Source organism: Melanotaenia boesemani, chromosome 16 (assembly GCF_017639745.1).
Source record: "Melanotaenia boesemani isolate fMelBoe1 chromosome 16, fMelBoe1.pri, whole genome shotgun sequence".
NCBI lineage: Eukaryota > Metazoa > Chordata > Actinopteri > Atheriniformes > Melanotaeniidae > Melanotaenia > Melanotaenia boesemani.
In genome coordinates, this window is record NC_055697.1 from 16989487 (window position 1) to 17003329 (window position 13843).

Here is a 13843-nt window from a genome sequence, read left to right on the forward strand (position 1 = left end):
TTCTTTATTAAAATTTAAGTATGTATTCAAACAAACACGTGAAACAATAAATAGATATCATCATGGAAACTGCTGACTCTTTTTTACCCTTTGTGAACAAACACTCAAACCCAAACATCTGACACACACGCAAACATTGTAGTCATTTTCAAAGTCTGAATAAAATAAAATGTCAGGCACACAGAAAAAGTTGGTGTGTCATCAATAATTGAAAACATAAATTCCAGATTCCATAAATAAACATTACATCCTCAGGAAGTGAAAAGTTGAAGCTGTCAGATCTAGAGCGTGCTGTTTTCTTTAAGTTCGTGTTGTCATCCCCACATGATCTTGAGAGCTCTTCAAATACTTCAGAAGAAAAGTTTTAGATGTCTCTGAATCTGACATATGATTTCAAAATATGTCCCAAGAATTTGAAAGAAATCATTCAATATAAGGACAAATAAGTGATGTAAAAAAGGTTCTTATGAATTAAATTTTCATCACTAGATCCATTGTCATTTGCAGTTGTTGCCATCAAAGTGCAAACAGGTCCAATCAGTATCATGTACTCCATGTTATCATTTCAAAGTATTGATTGAAAGTTCTTTTTTTGTTAAAACATGTTTAAGAAAAATCAAACTTGACTGTATCGAGGCCAAGCTGCATAGATGTACACTGTAGATAACACTGGCATTCTTTAAAAGCTGCTTCCAGTGCAAAGTGGTCATGGTCCAGTGAGTCTACTGTATGCTGAAAAAAATGATTACATTAAACATTTATCAGAGCCCACTTGAATGCACTATATTGCCACTTTTATTCCCTTTTAAGAATATCAAAGTGTTCCAGTTCACGAGGAGCTCAAGGTCTTCTTTGCTTTAAATCTTTTAAAAAGGTTCATAAAATTCGGAGTGGTTTCTGAAATTTGGCAGCTAGTCACAAGCTCATATTTTTGTGCCCAAGGATGCGTAAGAGAGAAAAATAGATAATCAAGAAAGATTATGACTGAAAAGCCTTTAATTGATGCTATCTTTGGCATCATGGCAGTGTCTATCACTGGATTGCTCATTCCCAGAAGTTAGTTTAGATCATCGTCCTGGCAAGGGTGATCCAGTCACACATACATAAACATATTTACACGCCTACATCCAACTCTTGTGAATAGAAACAGAATCCAGAAATAATACAGCAAAGCTCTAACAAAATGAGCATTATGCAGAACTAATATTATTTGCCAGGATCCTGCTGCTTGCTCCAGATTGCTTGAAAAGATGCGGATCTAATCACAAACTGGCACACATTCCTTTGGGGCCTGTATTTCTATCCAAATTCACATGTTTTTGTATGCATGCGTGAGTTTCAGTCACACATACATATGCATGTAGCACATATTCATCACATCATAAAGCAAAGCTGGAGGAAACCTTTATTCAACTGATACAACTTTCAATATTATTTTCACTACACTGTGTGCATAATGTGTATGTGTAGTAAGTGAAAGTCATTACAAGGTGACAGCTGCAGGCAGTAAAGCCCATTGGTGCGGTGTCTGACGGTCAAATGAATTTGCTTCATTCACTTTTAGTACAGCAGGAGAAAATAACAAATCCCCCAAACTAATGGCAAACTTTTTTCACATTTCATTCTAAAACCACCCACACAAGGATCTGACTTCTTGCAGAATATATTTGGTCAGTGACTGAGATAAACACCACAAGCACCACAAAAAATGTTTTAACCTCCAAAACGTTATTATGTTTCAGGACATGAAACAATTTGGCTAGATCCAGTAAAAACAAATTATTGTTGTGATCAAAATTGTGTGAGTCTAGTTAAGGTTTATAAAATATCCATTTTTAGCTATACATGATCATATTAGCTATTCAACATTTCTCACATGTTTGCACTATATGTTCCCCCACAGTTCACTGGCAGGCTTTGCAAAAAAAATAAAACAAAACAAAACAAAAACAAAAAAAAAAAAAAAACACCAGTTTTAATATTGCAAATTGAACCTTATTAATATGTTTAAATCTAAGTGTGCAGGATGTGTTCTGGAGTTTATTGGTAATTAATGCACTGCAATGCAAATTTCAAGTAAAATGTAAAATGTCTACTCTCAGGAAGCAGACTTCTTTTTTTTCTTCTTCTACTTTTTCATGGCAAGGTGGCTATGAACAAAAGATTATTTCTCCTGAATTTTTTAAAAAAAAATTTTTTCCAAGCGTTTTCTTTCTAATAAAAACAGGACAATGTAAATTTAATGCACACTGGGCAGCAGTAGAAATGGAACATATGATTACATCCAACATGAATTCTGGCAATGACTGTAAAAAGCTAGCCTCTTTTGGTCATGTTTCACATATCATTTGTACACTTTTTAAGTTTTTTACCATTTGGTGCTCCATTTGACACATGAACAGCGTCATCTTATGGTGTTCAAATAATGCACAAAATAGGGTTTGGGTAAAGGTTCAAGACAGGGTGTCATTTACTCCCAATACATATTGTGTAATACTACGCTAATCTACAAATGTTTTAATAACATTTGGCAAGCAATAACTCTAACTTGTTAAAGTAATAATGCATCGGTTTCTGACCTTAAAACTCTGAACTTCTGAGTTGTCTCCTCCCTGAGCTGCCACCTAATTGTGGTGGAGGAGTTTGTTCGTCCCGACGATCCTAGCAGCTATGTTGTTGGGGGCTCATGCGACTGGTAGGGTCACCCATGGCAAACAGGTGTCTAGGGGAGGGACCAGACAAAGTGCGGCTCAAATCACCCCTATGATGATGAGAAAACAAGGACCAAGGTTTCCCTTGCCTGGACGTGGGTCACCGGGGCCCCCCTCTGGAGCCAGGCCTGAAGCTGGGGCACGGAGGCAAGCGCCTGGTGGCCGGGCCTTTGCCCATGGGGCCTGGTTGGGCTCAGCTCGAAAGGGTGACATGGGTCTCTCCTCCCGTGGGCTAACCACCTGCAGGTGGGGGCCATAGGGGTCGGGTGCATTGTGAGCTGGGTGGCTGCCAGAGGCGGGGTCGACAGGCGGATCGGTGCGGCGTCTGCAGTGATGCGGACTCTGCATCGGCCTGTCGTGGTGAAGAGGGAGCTGAGCCAAAAGGCAAAGCTCTCGATTTACAGGTCGATCTACGTTCCTACCCTCACCTATGGTCATGAGCTGTGGGTAGTGACCGAAAGAACAAGATCGCGAGTACAAGCGGCTGAAATGAGTTTTCTCCGCAGGGTGGCCGGGCTCTCCCTTAGAGATTCAGAGTAGAGCCGCTGCTCCTCCGCATCGAGAGGAGCCAGATGAGGTGGCTCAGTCATCTGGTTAGGATGCCTCCTGGACGCCTCCCTGGTGAGGTGTTCCGGGCACGTCCCACTGGAAAGAGGCCCCGGGGAAGACCTAGGACGCGCTGGACGTCTCTGGGCTGGCCTGGGAATGCCTCGGGATCCCTCCGGATGAGCTGGTGAATGTGGCCGGGGAGGGGGAAGTCTGGGTGTCCCTGTTTAGGCAGCTGCCCCCACGACCCAACTCCGGATAAGCGGAGGAAAATGGATGGATGGATGGACTTCTGAGTTGTTTTGATGGCATGTTGACATTCTTCCTGCACCTTCCTGGAACCATCAGTGCCTTGCAGCATCCCTGGGCTGAGAAACCACACAAGTGGACAAGTGGAGTGTTTTGATTGGATTGAAAATCCTTTCAGATTGAGGCTGATTGGATAAGCTTAGGTGTCTACATGATGCATTTTTATTATTCAGCTCAAAACACTCCATGTAAATGCATCTAATGCATGACTTTTTTTTTTCAAAAGTGGCTTTGATCGTCCTATTATCAGAAAAGCGGTTCTATCACCACTGCTGGTGGAACTTGTTCATGGCTAAACTGGGCCACATTTTAATCCAAATCATGATCATGATCTCAACCTATCCATGTGGTCTTGGTATATATACTTCACCAAAAAGAAAAAAATATGATGTAGATAGATCAAAGACTATTTTAAAATGATACATACTGATCTTAGAATTGTCTCAATCTTGGGAAAAGTGTTAAAATCTTTTCACTATGTGATCATATTTGCATTTTCTGCTCATGTATGTGCTTTGGGTTAAATATATGTACATTATTATGATAAAGTAGCAGCTGTGATGGTTACATAGAAGTGAATTGTGTTATTTTGTTGTTTTAAACAAGACTGGTCGCACATTCTATCATATGTTGATTTCATTTTGGTGATGATTTCCAGAAGATGTGAGCAGACTAAAAACAGTTGCTGTGTTAAATTCAAACTTCCATCATAACTGAATATATGCATTCCTTCTCGTACTGAGAAACTCGTGAAAGAAGATGCCTTCACATTATATCTCATCCTAGGCTTTCAGTGTGTCTAAATCTGCACTTCAGCAGAAAACTAATAACTTTGCTGCAGCCTTAAATTATCATAATGACCCGTAGCACTGTACACACACACACACACACACACACACACACACACACACACACACACACACACACACACACACACACACACACGCAATGCCTTTTCCACATTTCATATTTCATGAAATATTTATTTCAACAAAACACTTGTGGTTTCTGCTTCGGTCCAAACTGACATTTCCTATTTGAAGCTTGTGCTGTGATATGTTGATGATGGTGATACTGACCCTGCAATAAAAGGAAAAGGGCAAGGAAGGTGAAAGAAAACATTAACAGCGCCTGCAATTTCTTTGCTCTCATGTACTTAAACATGCAGCATGCATTTACCTCAGTTAGCTTTATGAATGTGATCTATGTCCTAAAAAAGAGACAAACATGTTTGTTGTCTTTGTTATGCGGCTTTATGTGGGTGTTGGTGGGTGGGTGACCGTACCGTCCTGGAATGCTGACCTGTCCTTCTTCTTGGCAATCAAATTGGAGCTGAAAACTTTAAGAGAAGATTGTATTTCCTGAGAGGTTTGCATTCCTTCAGCATACAGTCAAAAGGATCCTCTGCTGCCCAGAACACTGCATTACATGTGTTTGTGTAGCACTTCATGTATGTGACCTACCGTACATAAGCTACCTGTACAAGTCTGTGTGAAATCTCTGCTCATGCATGTGGTGTTTTCTCTCTCCAAGACATCTTGGCTTTGTGCCACAGCAAACACCGTTCTCCTATTGACTCAACCACATGTTGAGAATTTTCTCTTTCACACATACACACACACACACACACACACAAATACACAAATTTTGTTCGAGGAACACGGCAAAACAGATCTTGTTCTCTTCCAACGTCACAGGAAATGAGAGGTTTCAAGCCAAAAAAATGTATTAACTTTGAATCTTTAAAAGCAAATAAACATCTCCTAAAAAACATTAAAAAAATGTGGCAAGTCACAAACTAAATAAACTCATCTTTTTTCTGTGAGTCTGTCTTTGGTAATGTCTGCCACACATCCTCTATTAGCCCACTCAGCATAGGCTTAATTATTTGGTATCTTGTCCATGTGGCTTTTCAACAGTTGTTCTGATCCTGGAGGAATGTTGATATGTCTCACTGGAAATCAAATCTGAGTTGAAGACTTTTCATTTTAAAGCCAGCGGATATTCTCACATCTGATGTCAGTGTTGGCTTGGTAAACGCTGCATGCCAGCTGGCATAGTGGTGTAGAATGAATCAGTCCTAGCTAAGTATTATCTTAGTGCACACATTAATATAAAAAAGAAACCCCTGAGAAGAAACAAGAGGAAGAAATTTGGAAAAAATGCTCACACTGATTCAATCTGTAAAGAAGAGTTCAATAAAGGTGCTAAAAATGATTAAGAACTAGCATGAAGAGTCAAATTACAGGAAGACAGGAGGCTGAAGGGCACCCACAGAGAGAAGCGATATCTTCTTCTGAGACAGCAGCTAAGTGCTTATTAACATCTTCTTGACAAGGCCTATGTTTTCTGACTGTACCTGTGTTATCTAAATTCATCAATTTCCTTCTGGGATAAATGAAATATTATTCATTCAATGTTACCTCGTCCTCTGGATACCGCCCCAATTCATCAAGGAATTAGTAATGTCTGATTAGTAACTGCAAAATAAAGTCTAAAAAAGTAAAGCTGAGCAGTTTTACATGCTTTAATAGAGGTGTTACATAGGTAAGTATCTAAGGAACCCATCAGCTGATGTTTATGATCAACAACTTTAACAATAATCAGACTCAGGAGAATTGAGGAATAGCACCCAAATTCACCTTAGAACCACCATGAGGATCCAGAAAGAATTAAACTCCAAGATGTATCAATGAAAGTTTCATCTTCATGGAAAAAAACAGGACCTTCATAATTCATTTCAAAGAAAGGCAAAGTCACTGGCGAACAGTGTTTTTGGGGTGGAATAAAACTTTTGACCAGAAAACATGAAAAGTAAGACATGCCTTATATGACACCTTGTTTTGTGTGATTTGTTTGAAGTAGAGAAATTAGCAGAAGCTCTTAAATGGACAGTGCTGTTGTCATGTTTCATTATATGCCCTATGTAGTTGCTTGGGGCTTGAATTGTGTTTTGTTTGGATGCCAATACTTGGTAGAGTCTATGAACTAAGTTTTTCCATGTGGTTTTGGTATGCAACATGCTAGGATTCATGGTTCTTAGTGAATGTGCAAAGAGCTTCTGTACCACTCTTCTCTTGTCAAGAAGAGGTAAAACAACAGGAACGAGTTGGCTGTATCTCCAGCAAACAGATGAAACACCAAAGCAGTTTAGTATGATGCCTTGTGAGTGTTGCGTGTTCCAAAACACAATCAGAAAAAACAAAAACCATCCCCTCTGTAAATTGTCTGATATCTTTATATCCTAAGGAAACTAATTTCATGTCTTTTTCCTTGTAACAAAAATGAATAGGGCAATATCAACTTAACCATGTATGTTTTAAATACATTTTAATTCCAAGCTTAAAATATTACACTGCTACTGAAAAAGATGGAATGGATGTTCGACTGATGAGCTGGAGGCAAAAAATAAAAACAACCCTCTCTTAAAACTTACAGATCAAGGGAGACACGTCAGTAGAATTTAGTTCCTCTAAGTTATCAAAGACGGGGGTTGCAAAGAAAACAAGACGGAGGAGGAGTTAAAAACAGAAATATAGAAAGACAGAAAGGATGTGATCTATGTGCACGTAATCCCTTGTGAGTGAAAATATAGTTAATTTAGTGGGGAAGATAATTACAAGCAAAAATAAAATTCCCTTGACAATTTGAGGTTGTTTGTTGCTACAGGAAGAACAGCTGATTTAAATGTTTTAAAAGAGCTCAGTTATATACACTGTGCAGTATTACTGTAATGCATGTCGCTAACTGCACTGTGAAGACATGCCTTGTGAGCTTGTCATTTTAATTTTAATAGCAAATGACAAGTAATGGCTGTGACTCTCATCTTATTACTGTACTGTACTCTTGCATTTCCATTAAAACTATGACAATGAGGTGGCTTTTAGCTGTCTTACAGAGTAGTGTTATTCTGAGTGTGTTCTGTGGTGACAACTGTGGTCCCTCAGCATGCACTGCCAGAGGGAAGGGAATGAAAGAAATGAGGTGAGCCAAGAGATTCCTGCCTCAATGGCTCAAGAGCATACTGCTTTGCTACCATTCAGCCTTGTTAAAAGGGACACACAAAGAAAGCCGCCCCTCCCTGCTGGAACACACAATAACAATGTTAGCATGTTTGCCCTGACAGATTATTCAGTAACTGTTTTTGCTTTTCTTTAATCAGTGAATTTTCTGACACTTCTGAAATGCACATGACTTTTTTTTTCACTGTAGGTCCTTGTTAAAGGACAACCTCATCTTAGCTGCATAGATTAATCAATTAGCATTTTCCTTTATGTGTGTGTGTGTGTGGTTTTGCTGGGCTTCCGTAGGTTTGAGATGGACACGTGTGGAAAGGCTTTTACATCCCAGTCTGCTCGGACACAGAGACATACATAGCTTCCAACTGAGCTAGTGGAACGTTCATATGTATATGTGTGGTTTGTTGCTATGGCTTCACTCACCTTACTGCCTGCTACTGTGTCTTGTAAAAAGTACTAAAAATAAAACTTTGTACTAAGGCACGGAGGAATTTTTTTTCTTCTAAACTAATTGCAGTGGAAAAACATATTTATGAATAATCAATGACTAATATTTTCAGGGTGTTGCACTGAGGATTTTATGCTTTATTTTATTTCATTTTTTTATGTGTGTGTGCTGTCTATTATATTCCACTATTTTCTGGACTGTTTGATTTAAGCCACAAGCACTAAAATAAATACCTTGTCCTTCTGCTTTCTTTACTTGTGTTGATAAAAACAAGCATCTGCTAGCCCTGAGGGATGAGAGTCAAAGCTGCCATGTTTGATTAGAGAGACGACAGCCAAGAAGCCACAACAGCCATATTAATGGCTAAAATGCAATGATGTGATTTCATGCTTTGGTTGGGGATTTTTTATCTTAATGTCTAAAGTGCTTATTGAGGCTAAACTTGATTTTTGCTTTCTGCTTGGATGATTTTTACTCAATCTGCCTTTTACCCACAGAGTTTGATACTTTTAAGGAGATGTTGTAACAAAATATGTCCCTTTGAATCTGTTTGTATCACTATTGTCTTTTGTTTTCAGAATATCTGCTTGTCAGTTTTGCTATTTAGAATGAATTTTGAATATTGAAGACTTTTCCTTTTGGAAATGTTTCCCAAAATGTAAGTAAGTCTTAAAATGGTGCTGCACTTGTGGTCATATGCTCTTTTTTTTTTTTTTTTTTTACTTATTTATTTATTTTTTTTGTCTTTTATTGAGTTGTTGTTTTCTTTTTTTTTTTCCTGCTGGTGATTCATACAGCTTCTATCATGTGTTATGGTGAGTAACTATCAGTCTGAGAGTTGTTAACATACAAAAGCAATTGATTGAGCTTTCTAAAGCTTGGGTCATGCCCCAGATTCAAATGAGTTAAAGCGGAAATGTTGTGGATGTAGAGAAGAAACAAAAATGGATAGAAATGAGAAGGAAGTCTAAACTGTGACTTTGCTTGAAAATCACAAGGAAAGTGAGATCACAGGCAAATAAAATGGATGAACTTGAAGCAGTGTCAAGAATACATCTAGACAGATTTTGCACAAAGAAGGAAAGACAAAAGAAGTAGTAAGGATTGCATCACTTCTAAAAAAAACAAAAAAAAAAAACAGATGGTGCAAACACTGACATTTCTATAAGGTGGAGTGCATTTTTAATCTCAATATTGATCTGATAGCTGTTGGTTTCCACCCATGTAGTGCACTTTTCTCCAGGTTTTCTCTGGCTTCCTCTTATAGTCCAAAACCCCCCACAGTCCAAAAACATGCATGTTTGGCCCAGTTATTTTAAATTAACCTTAGAAATAAGTGTGAGCATAATCATTGTTTGACTTATTTGTCTGACTTTGTAATACACTGGCAACCTAACTAGGCAACTTCGTAGAGTCCAGGCCACTATGACCCTAAAAAGGTAGAAACAATGAATGAATAAATGATGCAACAATATAATTTCCCTTAGGGAAATTGATAAAGGATGATTGATTCAATTAAATTCTCAAGAAACTAATTTAAAACAAGACATTAGCTTAATAAGTTATTGAGAAATGATGTCAAGTGTGTAAGGAAAAATTCTTGCCAAAAATGGCATCTTTTTACATATGAATTGTCTTGGTTCTATCTTTTTTTTTTTTTTTTTTCAAATTAAGTTCACAAGTGAGTTTTTATGTATGCTGCGGCTATGACTTTCCTCCTGCTGTTAATTAACCCAGATTGTGCTCAGCAGTATTGATTAGAATGAGACAGAGTGAGTAAATCATGCACCACAGTGATGAGGAGAAAGTGTCCTGCCAGGATGCAGATTACTCTAAATCAGTCTTCCCCGTATGGAAAAAGAAATAGGTAAGAAGAAGAGAAAAGAAGATACTATCTTCTTCCTGTGTAACTTGTGGTTATTTTCTGCAGCTAGAATGAATTGATATCTTTGCTTTACACAGAGCTATCAGCATAATTGACAAGTGTCATGTTCAGTAAAAGCTTAACATGTAGGCAGTTGTTTGTAGCACAAAACCGAAAAGACTAATAATATAACTCTTTGAAAAGAAGACAACAAGGATACAATCACTGAACAATGTCTGTGCATCACTCCTAACAAACACAAAGCGCATATAGTGAGTCAGATGAGCAGAGATAATGTTAACCAACGCAGCTGCCAAATGTCAAAAGGAAACTTGCATTTGCCACTTGTTTGACATAATCATAATGGAACTGATTCAGATTTGGAGGGAGCTGTCTGTTTTATAAATGTTCCCACATTTCACTGCATTGTTTCCCACAGCTTGACTTGTGCTGGAGGGTGGTGTGGCTACAATTACTGATGCCTCACATGAGACAAATAGTTATGAAAGCTTAACAGACAATGCCTTTTTAACTTAAATATGAGAATCATGCATCCATTGGAACAACACTTCCTGGAATGCACACAACAAATTAGTGGTAGTTGAAATGAATGGTTGTTGAGAAAAGCACGGAACACATACACATACATGTAAATATGTTCTGTAATGGGTTCCAGCAGAGGACACAGTAGACAAAATACAATAGTTCTCACTTTGCTGATAGTCATTTTGTGTACATAAAGCCCCTGTCTTGATTTGGTTCTCTGAAAACATTGGCACCACAGAGCATTCCCTGAGGTACCAGATACAAAAGAGTAACTTGTTAAACATACAAAATTTATTCGCTTTTAAGGCTTTTCACTGTAAAGCCTGTCAGTGAAACTGACAACTACGAGCGTGAAAGCTCCATGATGGAGTGCTCTGTAACACAGCAGTGTGTAATGATACCACTACCAGCAGTTGTTCCACTGAGACAAGAAAAATGAGCCTGTCAGGGGAAAGAAAAGAAAAAAGATGTGAGAAAAAACAAAAAAACCCCTCAAAGTTCTGATATGAAGTTTGGCCGTGGATCTGCTTTTCACAGCCAAGACTCTGCACAGATTAAAATGCACTTATTTCATCAACATTCAGCAAAGCAGCCAGCCAGTCATCCAGCTGCTGTTTGTTTACAGGGTGGACTGAGAGCAGGTCTGTGCTGATCTACTGGTGATGTGTGTAACAGGAAACATCAGGTGTGCAGGAATCAGAGGATGTTTTTTTTATTATTACTATGACTGTAACCTTATTTAAATGTTGTAAAATGAATCAAGTAATTGCAAATAATCTGTTCCAGAGAAATGGAAAAAATGTAGGTCTTCTAAATTTAACCAGACAGTAACACCATGCTCACTTATACCACGTGAAAATGATTGTAATCACAAATTAAAGAGAGCTTTCGGTCTGTGTGCCAAGTGTGTCTTGTTGTAGTCCACAGTGAAAGCAGAATTTCAGGCTGTTGGGAGCCTTATTTCATGCTGTGGCTGGAGCACAAAATGGACTGGTTGAGTATATAGCAGAAGGTAAGACGAAGGCAGCCTGTTTCCTGCCTTCAGATGGCTGAGCAGATGGCAGAGTCCCGGGGGCTGATACTACGGTACAATCTTTCATCCAATTCCCCATCGGCTGCCTTGCCTTCCACTACTCTACACGGTAGCACTGCAAGTAAACAGAGCAAGAATTTTTCTGTCTTGAAATTAATTTAAGCTGCACACACACACACAAAACACAGCTTGTGTCAATTTCTGCTTTTTAAAGCACAAGGTATGATATATTTTTTCTGGCAGGTTCAGGTTACAATAGCTGACATCCCAGACAGGGTCCTATTAGGAGGGAAGGTTAGCAAGGAGCCAGAGATAAACTGTGTCCACTGCCCCCCTCTAGTGGACAAACAAAGATAAAGGCAACGTTATGACAATAAGTTGAGAAAAGGAGACATAAAGATGCACAATTATTTCTTTGTTTTGTTATTTCTGTGGTTTGTTTGGGGGAAAAAGCTTAGTGGCTTATTATCTAATGCATATGCGTATTTTCCATTTTCCAATGTTTGTTATTCTATCAATCATCTGTATGGAAGAAAATCCAAAGGAAGTTAATTCATCCAACATGATTATTTTCCCACATTTTAATCGATCACATTGTCTGTTTCAGAATTAATGCTAATGTTTTAAGCATACATTCTGAACAAATAAAGCTAAACAGTGCTTGAATATAAAGACAGAGCATGTGAGTCAAGGACACACTGTCACGTGCAGCGGGCGGAGGTGAGGACCCAAATGCAGGCAGTCAGGCACGAGGCAGAATTGGTGCAGGTGACAGGTTTATTTTCCCAAAACTTGAGACAAGGAACCACACACACGACAGGGATAACTCCAGTGGACAAAAACCACGCATGACCAAATAAGGATCTGACAATGAATGACTGAAAACCAGGAGTACAGGAGTAACAAGACACAGGTGAAGTGGATGACTAATCAGGCCAGGTGATCTAATGAGGCAGAACAGAAATCACAGGAAAACAAGAGGGGAAAAAACCAAACATGACAAAACTGAAAGCTAAAGCATGATCAAAACACCCACCAAAACCCAGAAACCGTGACACACACATGATAAGTCAACACATTTTGTGTTATCAAACCTATTCTAAGCTGAGTCTAAGATGGAGTGCAAGTATTTGAACTTTTCTTTGGACGCACACCTGCATGGAAAGTCATGGCTCTGCCCATATCTAATTGTGCACAACAGAAAAAAAAAAAAAAAGCTTAGACCAGAGATGACAGGCACAACAGCCACTGCTGTCAGCTAGTATGCTTTTAAAAATGAAATAATGAACTCTAGCAGTTTGGAAGTGAATGCCAGGCCTCATTAAACACACACAAGGGTGAGCACAAATGAAAGAGTGCACACAGACACAATAGTGCATAATTGAACACCCACAAAGACAACCACGTAGAACAGGGGACAGCGCACGTCTTCCCAAAACTGCTGGGTACTTTACTGAAGCTTTATCGGAGGAGCTGAAATTTGTGTGTGTGTGTGTGTGAACTACAAAGACACAAGCAGACACAGATGTCAACATTTACAAAAATTCCATTCACTTCTCATAAAAACAAACAAACAAACAAACAAAAAATAAAAAATACAGCGCTTCTCACAGTTTTAGGAACTTAAGCTTTCATAGAACAAAATCACATGAAACAGAAAAGAACAAGAGTAATAATTTCAGCATGCAGTGTGCTCAATTTCTTCTCCATTCCTCCATTTCCTTTCCTATCTCCCCTTACTCAGTGCTATTTAGACCTTCCTCTTTCCTTGTTTCTTCTCATGTGCTGTCTCTTCCTCTCTATCTCCACAGCCATCTCACTGTCTTTGTCAGCCAGTCTTTGAAGTGTTTTGTGTTCAGACAGCCTTCCTGTCCTGTGCTGAGCTCTGGTCCCGTCTGACTTGAAAAGGACTAAACGCAGATATGCTGCTAATTACAGCTGACTGTGTATTTGTGCCTCTGTGTTTGTGTGTATGTAGCTACCCAAGGAATGGTTAGTCAATCCTCTTGCCTTATCACAACTAATTAAACCATGTTTGTCTTATTTTGCTGTTCCCTGTTGCTTTTGATCATCAAAGATATTCTATGTTTATATTTTTCCACCAGTATCTCTGATATTATGATCTATAATGAAGCTGCACAGGGGGTTGGAGACCTTGCATGAGCATTTTTCTGCTCATCTGCCTTTAATCAACCAGTCATTTTCCAAGCAGTAGGACTGAGCACAGATTATGTTTGGAGTGCACCTGGATCTTAGACTCAGGAAATTGCACCTTCCCCAGTTTTCTCACTTAAAGGAACATGAGAGCTATCTATCCAACTGTGATGGAGACAAACTAGAGAACTTGTCTTCTGTTATCATATATCT